Source organism: Haematobia irritans, chromosome 3 (genome assembly GCF_050003625.1).
Source record: "Haematobia irritans isolate KBUSLIRL chromosome 3, ASM5000362v1, whole genome shotgun sequence".
Lineage (NCBI taxonomy): Eukaryota > Metazoa > Arthropoda > Insecta > Diptera > Muscidae > Haematobia > Haematobia irritans.
The window spans coordinates 106,991,169-107,009,015 of NC_134399.1; the positions used below are offsets into that span (position 1 = coordinate 106,991,169).

Consider the following 17,847-nt stretch of genomic DNA (forward strand, 5'->3'; position numbering starts at 1 on the left):
TTGACTGTTTTAAACACGTTGACGGCCAAAACAAGAATGACTACAATAAGTGAAAATAAAAAATTCCATATAAAAAAATTTGCAAATAATTCTGGCTATCAACTCATCTTTTATTATTTCTCTCTCCTGTTCTCTCTCTCTTTCGTCTAATTATATTGCATGACAGTGATGCCAATGTATAGACCATACTTACAAGGGTTAAGGTATTTTTTATTATATGTTATAGAGCGTTTTCTGCCCTTAAAAGAATGTGCTAAAATAACATCGAGAACAAAAACTACAAGGAACTTCGCCAGTAAATCTCCATAAAGTGAAATGGATTAATAAACAGTTTTGACTACAAATTAGGCGACAAAATAATATAGGTTAGTAGATTCTGCACATTTACATTTGTCATTATTGTGGTCTATAACATATGAAACATTTAGCGACCTATTTAGTTTAAAAAAATTAAATCCAGGACCAATAAAATTAAAATAAGGATACAGATCTCCCTTATCAAATTTTCATTCTCTTTTTCGAGGTTTATTAATAGAGGTAATCACGTGCAAACAAATGTCAGTTTAAAAATCCAAATTATAACGGATACTTCAAAGTAAATGTTTTCTTAATTCCAAAAAAAAAAAAAAACTTTAAACCAAAGACGCTAAATCCTCAAAATAAGTCTTATCCTATATTTGAAGCGTTTTTATTGTTAATCTAAAGTTTCAATATTTCAGTTAATTTAAGGACAATTTCTTTAAATCAAGAATATGTTTCTTTACTTTAAGGAAAATTAGCCATAGTTCAAAGACATGCGACTTTAACGGAGGGACGCAAATTTACAAAATTTTTGTCCTAAATTTAATGAAAAAAATTTTGAAGCTAATATTATAAACTTCATTTTAATTAAAATTTCATTGTTTTAAAGAAATTTGTCCTTAATATTTTGCATCCTAAAATTTAGGTTGCGTAATCCTTAATATCACATAAATATTTTTTTCAATGTTTGAAGTAAAAAAAGTAAACAAAAAAAAAATAGTTTTATTTAGGTTTTATGTGTTTTTCGATCTTTAATTTCAAACAAAAGTTTTTTAGGTTTTTTAATTTCCTAGCGAAAAAAAGAGCATCCAAAAAATTAGTTTGGCTCCACAATGAATTTTACATGGGCTTTTCATAGGACGCAAGTACTTCGTTTTCGCATACTTTGCATAACTTTAGAAGTTGTGCCTGGGAAGTTCATTTGGATGAACAAACAAAAAACTAAAAAATATTTTTCGCCAATTCGCTTTTTATTTTTATCAATATTTTTATTACACTTTTCATATTCTAACTATCTATCTAATTAAAAAACTTGTTCGCTCCGACATGGGGGTTGAACCTGCACACAAAAATTTTTTTTTCTGATTCAATCACGAAATTCATTGATCCAATTAATTTTTAATTGAAATGTCTTCATCACAGAAATGATAGTATCAATTAAAAAATTAATTGAAGGTCAATTAAAAAGTTAATTGATCCAATTAAAAAATTAATTGATACTATTATTTTTGTGATTGATTTTTGTTTCAATTAAAAAAATTGTTGAATCAATTAAATTTTTAATTGAATATTTTTTAAAACTCAATTAAAATTTTAATTGGAAAATTTTTCGTGAAATTTTTTTGTGTGTGGGTGTTGGCAACATAACAGAACGTCTTAGCACACTCGGACACAAACGCCATTGAACACAGAGCGTTGAAACGTCAATTCAAATGTTTGTGATATTATCGTAATATCACACGAAGGCATAACATTCTAACTACTTCTCGATATGTTCTTTATTAGTATGCATGAAAAAAAAGCACAGGTTCAAATCTCACAAGCAGCATTTTTTTCAAATATCTTTTCAAAAGATTCTTTTTTATGTATATATCGTTTTAATTTTGCTATTTTGTAGAAATATATTATTTTTTCATTTACGGCCATTTTCATGTAGCCCCGTTAGGCTTTAACTCCCAGTTAACAGGAAGTAAATTGCAAATATCTTCTCTACGGTTAACTTTTACTGAAAAAATTTCAGCGGTTAAGTTCCTGTCATATGAAATATATAGGCAAGATGACAGATATGTCCATAGTACGGTTTAAAATTTCGTTAGCTAACGTAGCAATAAAAAATTTAACTTTCTAGTAATTTTCAAACCTTTTCAAATGAGCTTCCTTGGAAGTGAAAAAATCAACAGACACAGGTTCAAATCCCCGCAGAGGTGTAATTTTTAGTTTTATTTTCATGTTATTTTTTATTTTCTATTCTTTTTTGCGACATTTAAGTGTCTAAAATTTAAGTTTTGGCTTTAAACAGCCAAGTATTTTCTAAGACTGGTTCAAAAGAACTTCATCGGAAGTGGAAAAAATTTGTTGGGGGTACCCGGTGCACTCCTCCTAAAAATAAATGTTTGTGAAACAGCTTCCAATTTTTCTGGGTATGTAAATAAAAATAAATTTCTGATATGAAGACTTCTTCATCTTCAATCTTCAAATTAACTGAGATATCATAATCAGAGATAAAAAGCTGGTTAAAATTTTCTTGAAATTAAGAATATATTTTGGATTTTTATAGTGACATCTCTTTGCACTTGAACTGAATCAAATTAGTTGAAATAGGTTTCAATTTTTAATCTTAACTATTTTCCAATTCATTATCACATTATTTTATTTTAAAGTTTATTCTTGCAAAAACAAAAAACCCTTATGGGAATTTGCGGATTTTCATCCATTTGGATTGACAACATTGTACATTAAATTCCTTAGAACCATTTGTTTATTATTGTATACAGCCATATGTACACTTCAGTAGTGTATATGTGAATAATACACTTGTATCAATGAAACCTTTGAAATAGATGCATAAAACTAATGACAATATAAAAGAAATGAGGGACCACAAATAAAACCATTCAACAAATAGAACTTATGACAACAAATCTTCCAAACGTAATAATACGTCACATGATACACAAATAATGCACTTTCTTCGATTATATCTAAAAAAACATGCTTGAATAACTAGAATAGTGAAATAGTAGTCAGACACTCGTGCCGAAAGCTTAACGACTACAATGCAAAAAATTAATTTTTTTCTCCACAAATTCTCTCAGAGAAATTAATGGTTATACACTGTGACGAAGCTATCCACACGAATGTCTATTGAATATAAGCACATATCCATATGAACTATCATCATTTATGTACTCGCGAATATGTGTACATACATCAGGGTGGATAGAAAAGTAGTAAATCTTTCTTTGAATACACAGAAGATTTTGGAATTGATTCCGTGTCAAAAAAGCGGAGAATAGCATTAATTCTTTATTACTGCTTTTTTATTCATGTGCTACCATAGCCCTTTAAAAACGTGTTAACGACAACTTAAATTTCTAAATTCAGACTAGACTTCAAGTAGAAATTACGCTATGAATCAAGTAGAAACCGTCTCTAAAATAAAGTGTTGCAATACATACACATCTTTTTTTATACCCTGCGCCACACTGTGGACCAGGTGACAGACGGACGGCCGTCAGTCAGAATAGATACCTATTGATTTTGGAAGAAATCGGTTCAATTTTAGATATAGCTCCCATATATATCTTTCGCCCCATATCTATTAATATGGTCCCAGAAACCAGGAGTGCAATTGATATCTATTAATATGGTCCCAGAAACCAGGAGTGTAATTGAAGTGTCGATAGTGAGACGTATTTGATTTAAATCGGTTCAGACTTAGATATAGCTCCCATATATATATTTCGCCCGATATGCTCTTATATTGCCCCAGAAGCCAGAGTTTTACCCTAATTTGCTTGAAATTTTGCACAAGGAGAACAATTAGTACTGTAGTCAAGTGTAATAAATTTGATTGAAATCGGTTCAGATTTAGATATAAAGGGTGATTCTTTTGAGGTTAGGATTTTCATGCATTAGTATTTGACAGATCACGTGGGATTTCAGACATGGTGTCAAAGAGAAAGATGCTCAGTATGCTTTGACATTTCATCATGAATAGACTTACTAACGAGCAACGCTTGCAAATCATTGAATTTTATTACCAAAATCAGTGTTCGGTTCGAAATGTGTTTATCGACAAATTTTGTTCAGCGATGAGGCTCATTTCTGGTTGAATGGCTACGTAAATAAGCAAAATTGCCGCATTTGGAGTGAAGAGCAACCAGAAGCCGTTCAAGAACTGCCCATGCATCCCGAAAAATGCACTGTTTGGTGTGGTTTGTACGCTGGTGGAATCATTGGACCGTATATTTTCAAAGATGCTGTTGGACGCAACGTTACGGTGAATGGCGATCGCTATCGTTCGATGCTAACAAACTTTTTGTTGCCAAAAATGGAAGAACTGAACTTGGTTGACATGTGGTTTCAACAAGATGGCGCTACTTGCCACACAGCTCGCGATTCTATGGCCATTTTGAGGGAAAACTTCGGAGAACAATTCATCTCAAGAAATGGACCGGTAAGTTGGCCACCAAGATCATGCGATTTGACGCCTTTAGACTATTTTTTGTGGGGCTACGTCAAGTCTAAAGTCTACAGAAATAAGCCAGCAACTATTCCAGCTTTGGAAGACAACATTTCCGAAGAAATTCGGGCTATTCCGGCCGAAATGCTCGAAAAAGTTGCCCAAAATTGGACTTTCCGAATGGACCACCTAAGACGCAGCCGCGGTCAACATTTAAATGAAATTATCTTCAAAAAGTAAATGTCATGGACCAATCTAACGTTTCAAATAAAGAACCGATGAGATTTTGCAAATTTTATGCGTTTTTTTTTTTTTTAAAGTTATCAAGCTCTTAACAAATCACCCTTTAGGTCCAATATATATTTTGTCCGATGTGTACTTATGTGGCCCCACAAGCCAGAGTTTTACCCTAATTAGCTTAAAATTTTGCACTAGGAGTACAATTAGTAGTATAGACAAGTGTGCTATATTTTATTGAAATCGGTTAAGATTTAGATACAGCTCCCACATATATCTTACGCTCGCTTTACTCTAATATGACCACAGAGGCCACTCTTATTTCTTTGAAATTTTGCGCAGGGAGTAGAATTAATATTCTATATATCTTTGTAGTTAAGATACAAAAAGTCAAGTCAACAAATTTAAAGACAATTTCATGAATTTTGAAGAATTTTTCAAAATTATTAAAGCCACATTGTCATTTGTCAAGTTCAATTTTCTTTCATGTAAAGATATCCATTTTTAAGTTGAATCACTTAACTATTTTTTTTCATTTCATTTCATTTCATTTATTTCATAACATTCCGTTTCTACTTTTTTCTTTACATTTATACTTATTTCTAAAGAGTTTAAGAAAAATAATTTCCTTTTCTTCTTAATTATGCTAAGTGGTATTTCAACATTTATGTTACGAAGTGCGTTTAATCACATTAATAAATAGTTAATGGAAAAAGTATAACAAAACCTTTATAAATGTTTGACTAGATTAGGAGGCTTAGGTCTAATTTAAGTTGAGGCAATTTCATTAATATGTTTATATATAGATGCTTTACATTTTACATTAAAATTTGAGTAGATTTCTTCAAGTTTATCTGATACAAGTGGAAACCCTGAAAGGGAATGTAAACGTTGTGTAGAGAAATGCCATGGTAGGTTAAAAATCATTTTTAGCATTTTGTTCTGGACTACTTGTAGTTTTTGAATGTGGCATCTGGCCGAAGATGCCCAGAGAGGACCACAATAGTAAATTATTGGCAAGAATAATGATTTAATTATCAGTTTTTTTTTTTATTTTCTCTATTTAATTCTGAGAATTTCTGGTAATAAATGGATACATTGTCATTATAGTTTTGTTTATTTTATGAACTACAGCAGGGATGTGGTCACAAAAATTAAGTTTTTTATCCAGAACGGCTCCTAGATATTTAACGTTGACATCCCACGCTATATTGTGGTTTAAAAACCTTAATGGGGCTTGAGGCAGAAAACATGATTTCCGCTTTCGCGAGAAGTATATTGCTTGCGTTTTGTCAGGATTTACAGAGATGTTCCATTTTTTTAACTATAATGACAACACGACTTCATTGAAAATCTTATCGTCTACAAAAAAAACTTGGCCAAATTAACTGATTCGTTCTCTATACAAACCAAAATTCGCATTCGTATTTTAAGGACAAAAAATATTTGGTTTCACGACAATCTATTTGTCACTGTAAGATCTTTTAAATGAGGGTAATTTGACCTGTATATTTTGCAGTCTCCCCATTTTGGAATATCCACTTCTAAAAGGTTTCACTGTAATAAAAAACTCATCGCTAATCAGTACGTATATAACTTTATATATGCGAAAGCCTTAATTTATTTTTTATACCGTTAAAAAATGTTGAATTTTTAAAGAACGCGCGATTTGTTTTAAAATCTGAGAGTAAGTTTGTGAATTAATATAAGATCCAGATTTGCAAATTTATATTTGCGTACCTTAAAGAACATCAGGCTAATTCCAGGCAAATCAAGATGATCAAAAAACAAAATTGGTAGGATATCTTTATCAGGACCATACAAAAAGGGAACATATTTTAGCCCTTAGGGTTCTTAATGTTAAGTCATTTTTAAGAAAAAAAAAACTTTTTCAAGTTATAATAAAATGTGCCAAAATATTCAGCTTTAAGTGATTCATTTTTGTTTTTAGCGGCTAAACTAGAATTAAGTATCCACCTTTAGGGAAAAATATAAGATATGACAATCCTATTTGCTTAACGTGGGTTTAACTTCCAAAAAGGATCTTGCCTTTGCTCATCTAAGTACAATTTTTAAATAGATTCTCCTTAGACATAATGTCTAAAAATTAAGTACGTTTTCATTTGATGTTTTTGAGTCGCTTTTTGTTTGTACCAGAATTTCTGAACAAACTAAATCGTAGAGAGTCAAAGATCCCTCAATGTTAAAGGTTACAAAATTATTACGCCTTTATTGATTGATTATTGATTACATTACACTTTGTTGAAGTGTCTCTGTGATTGACAAAAGTTACGAAACGATGCTTATATTAATTAGTAAATAACAAATATTCTGATGACTTTTATGGCTTATCATGAAACGAATGAAACCAACCCGTGCGTATAAACATTTACATTTAATACCCAGCGGTACAATGTATAAGGATTAGCTAAAGTAAGCCTTCAATTAATAACATTTTTTCCTTTACGACATGAGCTTTAAACTAAATAAATTAAAATAAGAGATAAGCTAACTATTACTACTTGAGCCTTACACTGTGTAATATATGGACATTGGTTGCATCCTGCTGCAATTAACCCCTTAACGGCCAAACTGCCGGACAAAAATTTATTTTATTAACTCAGTAACGATTAAATAAAAAGTTTTTTTTAAAACACTGAAACTTTTTATAAAAAAGGGTCAGTCCCCCATATGGGGACATTGGGCAGATTAGGTGTGAAATTCTCCAAAAATCTCTTTTACCTGGTAGTACAATTTTAAACTTTTTATTACAAAGAACATTTTACCTTATGTAACCTACGTTTGCAATTGCTTAATTTCATAATTATTGCAAGGATGTTTTTATGAAATATGGTTAGGTTAGGTATAGTGGCAGCCCAATATTTCAGGCTCACTTAGGACTATTCTGTCCATTGTGATAGCACAGTGGCGAACTTCTCTCTTATCACTGAGTGCTGCCCGATTCTATGTTAAGCTCAATGATAAGGGTCCTCCTTTGTATAGCCGAGTCCGAACGGCGTTCCACATTGCAGAAGCTTTGAAACACTAAGAAATGTCACCAGCATTACTGAGATGGGATAATCCATCGCTGAAAAACTTTTTAGTATTTGGTCGAAACTGAGTTTGAACCCAAAGCGGGCATGCTAACCATTGCACCACGGTGGCGCCTAATGAAATATGAAAATTCCAACCTTTATTAAGATAGTTACTTTAATTTCAAATTGGGTTATAGTGTTTCCCTTTTGGTAATATAGGCCGAACACGTGCATATAGTGATCCCGTTTTACGATAGTGAAATCGAAATAAAGTTTCATTAATTTCCAAACATTTTTTTAATGTTACAAAAAATCCCATTCTTCCGAAAACTATACCGGAAAAGACATATTAACCATTAAAAATATTTCGTATTTTAGTATGATTTATGGCTGATGTAAGAGATCAACATAATATACATTGCAAGGTGTCCAAACATGCCACATCAAAGCAGGTGTCCTTTTGACCAGGATCCCGGGAAATTCGAAAAAAAAATTCCCCCTTCTGCGGGAAATGGAAAAGTGCGGGAAAAACTATAATACTCATGGATGCGGTTCTCTGGATGTAAAACAAGTATCTAACCATGAAGACCTTCAGCATATTTCCCTCCTTCATATCGTTGCTTAATTATCATTTGAAAATAACAAAAATGCTCGCTCCAAAAATCATTACGTAATTCAACGAATATATTCGATATCGTATTTCTGAATAATATAATAGAAATAGTTTACATGACATACTACGTATGTTGGCTCGAGCAAATTTTCTTAAAACCATTCAATTGGAAAAGTTATCTTGACATAGGAATTTTACCACCATCTACTAATACAAAACACTATTAAATGAATATTCTGATGCATCGAAAACCACTAACTTTTCAACGATTTCCTAACCAAGTAATTGCGATGGCATATCGTACGTCAAAAAATGGAAAGAAAATTTATGCTTATTTTAGAATATGTTAAGTCAATTAACTTTTAATGGCGACGTGATTTAGAAAACAAAATGATTATTTTTTTGTTTTTTTTTTCATATTTTGAATAAAAAAGTTAAAGTAAAAAGGAGTTAAAATTTGCAATTTATGATTAGGGCCAAGGCAGATTTAGTAAGATAGTTTTACTAAATCAGGCGTCATATTGAAACTTTGATTGTCGGTCAAATTGAATTAAATTTCCCACTTGTTGAACAATTTGAAATAGAGAAAATCTGGAAATGTATCGATGTATGCTTCGAAATATGAGGAAATGTGTTCGCAAGAATAATTGAAGTAATTCTTACCATCAATTATGAGGACAATTTATGTCGATACTTTTCTGTCATAAATTTAAAACAAATTGAAAATTTCAAAATTTTTGGTATAAAATAATTTTATTTTGATTTTTTTTTTATTTGTCACAATTGTCAATTAAACATTGGCGTAGCTAGCAACATTTTCGTAAGGGGTAAAAGCTACAATGTGTGCTCATTGTGAAGATACCTCAAAAAGAGAAAAATTAAATTCTTGTATATGGGAAGAAACCAAAATATTTAATTCAATGATATATAATCATAGTTTGAAGAAATACTGCGTGGTACTTGGTAAGGGGAGATGACAAACCCATAAAACATCTTTATCTACGCCATTAATTAAGCAAATACCGACAATCAAAGTTCTGCACAAATGAAAAAAATTGTTATCACCTGATAGCTTGAAACTACCTTCTTAAATATATCTTGATTAGGGCCATACAAGACGAACAAAATCTACGTAAAATTTATTTTTGACAATTAAATTCGAATTTTGGTATAATTGTGTACTTCTTTGTTTATTTTGAGTCCACGTCCTTAGAATAAGCAAATCATTATAATAAAAAATTTTTTTTCACATTTACAACTACAAATTTTTATAAACTAACATAAAAATAAATTGGCTTTTGGCTATTCCCTTTCATCCATTAACAATAGCTGTTAATTTAAATCGGATAACATAATCAGTGATTATGAAAATAATAAAGTGGCTCTAACGATAATCGTCTGCATTGAGCGATGTCAACATTAACATAAGGACTATCAAATCAGCTACCCCTTGTAGATTTCACCCCTTAGGGTGGGTACTATGTTCGGTTTTCGAGTTGAAAACCACTTTATTTTCACGATTACTTTTCCTTAAATAATCAAAATTATAAACGATAACAAACATATTCGTGCAGCCTTGCCGAAATATAGAAACACAAGAAACTACGCATCAAGACCAGAAACGGGAAACTGTATAGATCATGTTTTTAGCAACGTATCGTCAAGGTTGTTTATTGATTCAATTGAGTGTAAGCTTTGAGATCACAATTTGATGCCATTCTAAACTTGAAGATAGACAAGAGTGCTGGGAATGATGATATTTCTCCGAGATTTATTCGAGAATGTGTAGAGGAGATTTCACCATTCCCCAAGGGGATTTTCTATAAGATGATTTATTCTTGCGAATATCCAGATATTCTTAAGATTCACAAAACTGTTCCAATACCTAAGAAAGCTAATCCAAAGTCTGAGGGAGATTTTAGACCCATTTTTATACTCTCAGCTATCGATAAATTCTTTGAGAGGATTATATCCGAAAGACTATCGAAGCATTTTGAAAGTAATAAGTTGCTCTATGATCTGCAATTTGGTTTTAGGAGAGGATGTGGTACAGAGGATGCAGTCTTGAATATAGTGCGTTATGTTTGCCAAAGGTTATTGTGGAGTCGCAGGAATACTTTTTGATTTCACCAAAGCCTTTGATATGGTTGATCATAAAATCTTGTTAAAGAAACTTGAATGAAGAACCTGAACTTAAATTATTCAGAAGTTATTTGACAAATAGGAAACAGTTTGTGCAAATTAAGTATACACGAAGTTTTTTGGGTGACGTTTGCTATGGTGTACCTCGGGGTAGTGATCTTTGGGCCTCTATTATTTGCTATATATTTAAATGACCTAATGAACATGGAGTTTGTTGGCCAGCTTTTCATGTTTGCGGATGATGTCTGCCTTTTTTATCCTTATAAGTATGATGTGGCTTTAAAATCATTCACGGAAAGGGTTTCAGCGATGTTGTTTGAGTTTGCTAGGATCAATGGATTACTTATCAATCCAAGCAAGACAAAAGTTGTTCGTTTTCGCCCTCATTCTACGGCTTCGCGTGGTTATTTTGATTGATTGATTGATTGATTGATTGATTGAATTCATTTATTTCAGTATTGTAAATACTATAAATATTAACAAATTATGTAGATATTATATACGTTTTAATTAAGATATTTAACAGAATGAACCAATATTATTATTTCTTATATAATTAATACAAAATTTTTTAAATAAATTCACATTCTCCTCATTTTTTATATAATTGGGTAGACTGTTGTATAATTGAAGGCCTTTGTAAAAAAGAGATCTCTGTGAAGCTGATGAATTTACGCGTTGTAACCTGAAGTCTCCTATATTTCTGAGGTTATATGGTTGTACATCTCCAACATATCGCAATCTTTCTGTGAGATAATCTGGTGCTTCGCCATTGTTCATTTTCCGAATCAGTTTAATGGTATTGAAAGTTAGTCTTTGTTTTATATTTAGCCATTTTAGAGTGCATAGCATAGTGTCTATTGCTGTATATCTATTGCATTTTAGTATTGCTCTCATCGCCTTGTTTTGCAGTTTTTGCATTCTTTCTATTTGTGTTTCCGTGCAACATGTATATAAAATTGTTGAACAGTATTCGAAATGCGGTTTGATTATCGTATTGTACACATTTATTGCAGTTAACGTGTTTATATTATTTCTTATTCTTTTAAAGAAGCCGATTTTCTTACTAATTTTTCTACAAATGTAGTCAACATGTTCGTTAAGGTTTAATTTATAGTCAATTACGAAGCCAAGGTATTTTATTTGTGTCACTTTTTCTATTTCTTTCCCATTTATCTCAAAATTATAGTTACTACTCATATTCAATTCCATTATCTTTGTTTTGTTCTCATTTAATTTTAATTTATTCATCATTAACCATTTATTTATATGCTGCATGTCATTGTATACTTTGTTCCTACTTTCAGAATCCGAATTTCCTTCAGCGAAGATTAAAGTATCGTCCGCATACATAACAATTTCACATTCGTTCAACATTTTCGGCATATCGTTGATGTAGATTATAAATAGAAGTGCTCCGAGTATGGATCCTTGCGGTACACCAAAATTATTATGTATTTTTCCAGATCTCGAGTCGTTTATTTTCGTAAATTGTTCTCTATTAGAGAGATATGATTTGAACCATCGCAGTTCTTTATCTCTAATATAAAGTTTATCTATCATAATATCCCGGTCTATTGTTTCGAAAGCTCGTTTGAAGTCTAGAAATATCGCAGTTAGTCTGGTGTTTTTCGGTTTGTTTTTCCATTTATTTATTACATAATTTACAGTCGTTTCACATGAAAAATTTTTTCTAAATCCAGATTGGTATTTCGATAGAATGCCATGATTCTCTATAAACTCTTCCAGTTGTATTTTTACAACTTTTTCTAGAATTTTTTCAAATGTTTTTAGGGTATTAATTGGCCGAAACTCTTCGCTTTTTTTCGTGTTTTTTACTTTCTCAATCGGAGTTATCATCGTCTCTTTCCAACAGTTTGGAAATATTGATGGAAGGGCCATTGAGGAGACAAGTCATGTCAAGTATTTAGGTATTGTTTTCCAAAGTAACATGTCATGGGACTTGCATATTGGCGATGTGAAGAGAAAGATTGCTCCAGCCATTGGCATATTGTATAAATTGAAATGGAAACTCGATGAGAGGACAAAACTAATGATTTATCAATCTATGATAATGTCGCATGTAAATTATTTAGCTAGTGTTTATGGCTACATCAGTAATTGTAATGCCTTAAGATCGCTACAATGCTGTCAAAATAGGGCATTGAAAGTTATTTATAATTTACCACTGATCTACCCAACAAATCTTTTGTTCACAACAGCTGCGAAGGATATTCTAACCATTTATGGAATTCATGAATATCAGGTTCTAGTTTTCGTGTATAAATGCATTCATAAATTGGGTCATCATACAATAAATTTTATACAAAATCGGACACTTTGCAATACAAGAAATCAACAGAATCTCAGACTTCCGCTGGGCAGATTGGAGAAAAGTAAACAAAGAATAGATTTTACTGCAAGCTTCCAATATAATAATCTACCACAGAGTATAAAATCCATTACCAGAATCTCATCATACAAAAAAGCATGTAAGGCTTATATATTAAGGAAACAAATAAATATTTTGTAATTACTTATATAATATATATTATATCAATCAGTTATTTAATACTACGCGAAAGGCGAACATAGTACTGACCTTTAGGAGAAAGTTAATAGCTACGCCAATGACAAACTGACAAATCCGACAAATAATAAAAAATAAAAATTGGAGAATCATTTTATACAAAAAAATTTGCAATGCAGAAATTGCTTTAAAATGGTGACAAAAGCCCACAATATTGATGGTAAGAATTCTTTAAAATATTGAATGTCAGGATGTAAAAACAATTATAAAAACCATTTCCTCTGCTACCGAGGTATTCATTTGAGAAAAACTTGTTTTGGAATATATGTTATCTATTAGAATTTAAAATTACTTATTGTGCAGAATTTTATATTATTTTACAAAATTAAATTAGAAAGTGCTTAGTTTTTACTTTGTAAATTGTCCAGAATTCTTCATTATCGTTTTGATATAATAAAATATACGCGTGCCTTATTTAAGAGCAAACACTTGTCAATTAAATTGTCTTTGGATGTGCAGAATTTTATATTCTTGAAATAAGACTACGAAAAAAAATATATTTGTAATAAATATTTAATTTTTTTTTTTAATTTTCCTTATTTTCATTTCAATTTTTAGAACTTAATCGCCGGTGGGAAATATTTTCCTCAACTCAGTTTTCTACGGAATTTGACATTTAAATTATTTATCCAAATTCACTTTTTTTTTCAACCAAAAAAAAAATATGGCAACATATATTCATTTTACTCTCGTATATGGAATATACAAACGACACATACATAGGTGGGTGGTGATGGTCTTTTTGTAGTGAAGGGGTAGGGTGCTAATTTTCATTTGTTCTCCATATAAAAAATAAAAAAACGGGCTAAAAATTAATGGATAATCGATTTTATTCTGATGTTACCACATCAGCCGAAAATGTTATTCATTTAAATTCGTCGTGTCTTTTTGACTTTCAAATCAATGACTTGCAAACATAACCAGAAGACAAAAATCAACAGCAACAAAACAAACATTGCAACAATTTATAAAAAAAAAAAGAATATGCTTTATCGCTCACTCTTCGTTGAGAAGACATGAATAAAATAAACGAAAGAAAATATACCAATCCAAGAAATTAAAAGAATTATACAATTTACAAGCGTAAAGCAGGATACATGAAAAAATGAAAACTAAAAAAAAATGTTTGATAATTTAGAACTGAGAAACCCGAAAGGAACAATGTAATTAACAGAGCTATCGTCGTAAGTGCCAATATGACATAGTCTTGCAGAATTTTCTTCTGTATATGATGAATGATGTTGAGGAATATTTACAACGATGAATTTCTTCAATTTCTTACCTTAAGTTCGGTAGCTAAGTTTTTTTTCTGGGAAGTTTCTTCGTTTGTTACTCGAAAGTTTGTTAGCAAATATTTATCAAAAAACAACAATATATCTTTTAAAGCACCCACCACTCAATAAGAAATGGCGATATTTTTGATTATCTCTCCTTCTTTAGTTATTCTTATTCGCACGAATACGGTACGCGGTTGCAGAGTTACCATACTACACATTTTTTCACATTAAAAAACATAATTCCAATATTTGCATTCAGATTCACTCAATTATTATTATACTTTTATATATATGTTATTATATACTCTCTCGTTGATTTTAACATTTGGCTAGGAACATTTTCAGATATTATACCCACATAAGAATTTATGAACGAATATTATGGTATTTGGGTAGCAAAGTGAAAGTGCATTAATCGAGTATCCCGAATGATTCCAGATTGATTCCTAGCCGAACAGAATAAACTATTTGCCATAAATGTTTTCATTGTATCAACTCACGAAAAAGGCCTTGACTTACGAAAAATATCGTTGGTCACGAAAAATGTCATGAGTCACGAATAATTTTATGAACAATTTACCTTGGGGACGTGTCTGATAAACATGAATATGATTAAAATCGAGAGCGTTATCTAACTAAAATTGCAAATGTCACTAAAATTGTAAATTAATTATGTTCATGGGCAGGAATTCGACAAAAAAAGACAAAAAATATAAGGGTAGAAATTAAGCGTTTCCGCAAGCAATTGTTTTCAAATTACCATAGTTTATACTTTTTACTCAACGAAAATATCACATATATAAAAAGTAACAAAATATTCATTGTTTAGGATAACGATGACCGATATATGATTTCCAATAAGATTTTTCAATCATATCCTTGCATTTTAATTTAATATTTTCACGGTGAAAATTAACATATTGCTCACCCATGAGAACTCTACTTCATTGTGAAAAGTAGAAATATTTGGTAAACATCAATTTAAATGCAAAGCAATTTTTCCCTTAAAAGAAAATATCTGGCAGCACTACATCAATGTTGTCTCTTTGATGTTTTCTGGATGCATTGGAGTAAGAGAGACAACTATATGTTTGGTTCTGCTCACGTGTGGGGGATTGGCAGACCCCAAATGAAAAAGCCGATATAATGAGAACACTTTGTGCTGACATGCATGGGTATAGACCTGACGACTATTGTGAATGAATTATCAATTGGAGCATAATCAAAACAAACGAGGGTCACATAGAGTTTTTACCCAAACTAATTAAATATAACGTTTCCTTAATAATTCAGCAAAAATCATCGACAGCAGATGCAAATAAAATCAAAATTTGTCAGATAGGTTGTACCTATACTTGATAAATGGATTTTTTAATGGGTAATTGACCCGAGCCGCATTGAAATGTTTGTATTTGCACATTTGTCTTCGGCCCGGGTTTGGGACTTTTTACCATGGACACTGGGCTAAACAAAAAAGTCTGGCGATCATATTTTTTTGTCGCGTCCAATGTTAGAGACAATCGGATACCTTGTGCTTTATTGTAGATGTAAGCCCTCTGTTTTTGTGTTGCGTTAACATGGATAAATGCACTTATCTCAGTGACCAATTGATGTTAGCCCTAACAAGCCTATTGTTATAAATTTCAAAAGTAAACCATTATTGGTGAAATGTATTATATTAAATATGATTGTATATTAAATATGATTAGTTACATTAGTACTATTTATGTATTTACAGTTTACTTACCTTTCTCGTACAGATTCATTCTGTAATAAAAACACTGCTGTCGAAACATTACAGAGCTAACGCCTTCATCTTTTTACACTCTAACGACATCTAATAACGTTTCACCGAATCACTTGGCACTCCAAACTTTTATCAATAGATAGTATGTGTACCCAACAAATGCTATTGTGAATAATTCACCTTCGTCCAACAAATATACTTATAGAGAATTACAAAAATCACTTTTTCTGAACATATTGACTCGAACGTTGTAAAAATGCTGTCACTCTTAAGTTTTCATTACTACAAATAAAACTTATCTACTTACCCTATTTTATTTGCATTATTATTAGCTTCATAAAACAATGAACTGTTCCCACTTGTACATTGAGAATGATTTAGTAACACCAGCCAGCTGAATATTTTTTTTACAAATTTCTCTCCTTGTTCTCTTTATTCTTTGCTGTTAGTTTGCTATTATTTATTTCCTTTCACACCTTTTACTACGTTCTTTCATTCTTTCTCGTAATTATGCGTTTTTTACTTCACACTGCACACACTAATGCACTTTCCTTGCTGCTAAGTTTATTTGCTAAACCCCAAATATGAAAAAATATAGTGGCCACCACCAACTCTGACAACACCAAAGGGCAGCAGTTACAACAACAACAATGAAAATAATAACACCACTTTCTTGGTTTTTATCATACACAAAAACAAAAGATTTTTATGAGTGGTCTCTAGTACAACTGGAAAATATTTTTATGGTCTCTTCCACTTCAGATAAATTTTGATTTGCACAACTTTTTGGCCATAGCTTATGGAAAGTGTGGAAACGATTGGATATAATTGTAGACAAAGTGAAGTAGTAGTTGACACAATTAGATTTTTTCTCTGTATCGGATAATCACTTTGCTCCCGAATCTTTAAGTTCCGAAGTGCGTAAGATGCATCAGGATTTAGTTTTGTATTGAATTGCGATTAAATACAATATTCAGATCTATAACGAGTTATTTTGTAATCAAAGTCTTCCATAGATATTCATTTTTCCAACAATTACGAAGATTGTTACCGAAATACAAACGTTGAATGACGCGTTTCGTAGTGTGAAGTATATAACGGCGCCACAATGTTCTATGTCTGGCTCAGTATCATTCACAAGATGTTTGCTCAAAGGAGTAATGGACCGTACATACTACAAGATTGGGTCATTATAACTTGATATGGAATGGTCCAAAGCAACAATTGAAACTTTATTTTCTTTAAAATGATTTATTAAAGAAACGTAACAGTGAAAAATGGCTATTTTAGCTCAATACCGACCTCTAGGAGCGATACTAAATTCGTGTGAAGGCTCATACCACGTAACCACGAGGCAAAACAAATCCCTATCAACATTTTTTTAATTTGACAGCGCTTCTGAGAATCCCCACCACGTCGGAAACAGTCGTATACGTTATCGCGAAAGTGCCGTCACTATTGAGAAGTTGTACCACGTAAATCACGATTGTTTAGATGTTTATTAATTTAATTAACCAATTATAAATTCTTATAAACACAACATTTATACGACTATCACATCACATTTAACATAATTTTTTGCATTAATAAAATAATGATGTTGAGTTGCAAGTAGCAGCGTGTCTGGAAAAATATCTGAAAAACTACCACTTTATTCCATTTGGAACGTCAAAGATTGTTCACCAATATACTTTTCACAATTTTAAGCGAAATTACATTT

General features: G+C 31.3%; 2 protein-coding genes across 2 annotated transcripts in view; both read right to left on the reverse strand.

Moving 5' to 3' along the window:
- Pfrx (6-phosphofructo-2-kinase/fructose-2,6-biphosphatase) overlaps window positions 1-14,539 on the reverse strand; it is a 48,486-nt gene extending 33,947 nt beyond the window's left edge. Inside the window, exon 1 of the mRNA XM_075302875.1 lies at window positions 14,386-14,539. The gene's annotated coding sequence lies outside the window, so the exon portion shown is untranslated. The remainder of the gene's footprint in view (window positions 1-14,385) is intronic.
- Window positions 1-17,191, reverse strand: part of LOC142232154 (uncharacterized) — a 68,384-nt gene extending 51,193 nt beyond the window's left edge. Inside the window, exon 1 of the mRNA XM_075302873.1 lies at window positions 16,435-17,191. The gene's annotated coding sequence lies outside the window, so the exon portion shown is untranslated. The remainder of the gene's footprint in view (window positions 1-16,434) is intronic.
- Between the last annotated feature and the right edge of the window lie 656 nt (window positions 17,192-17,847).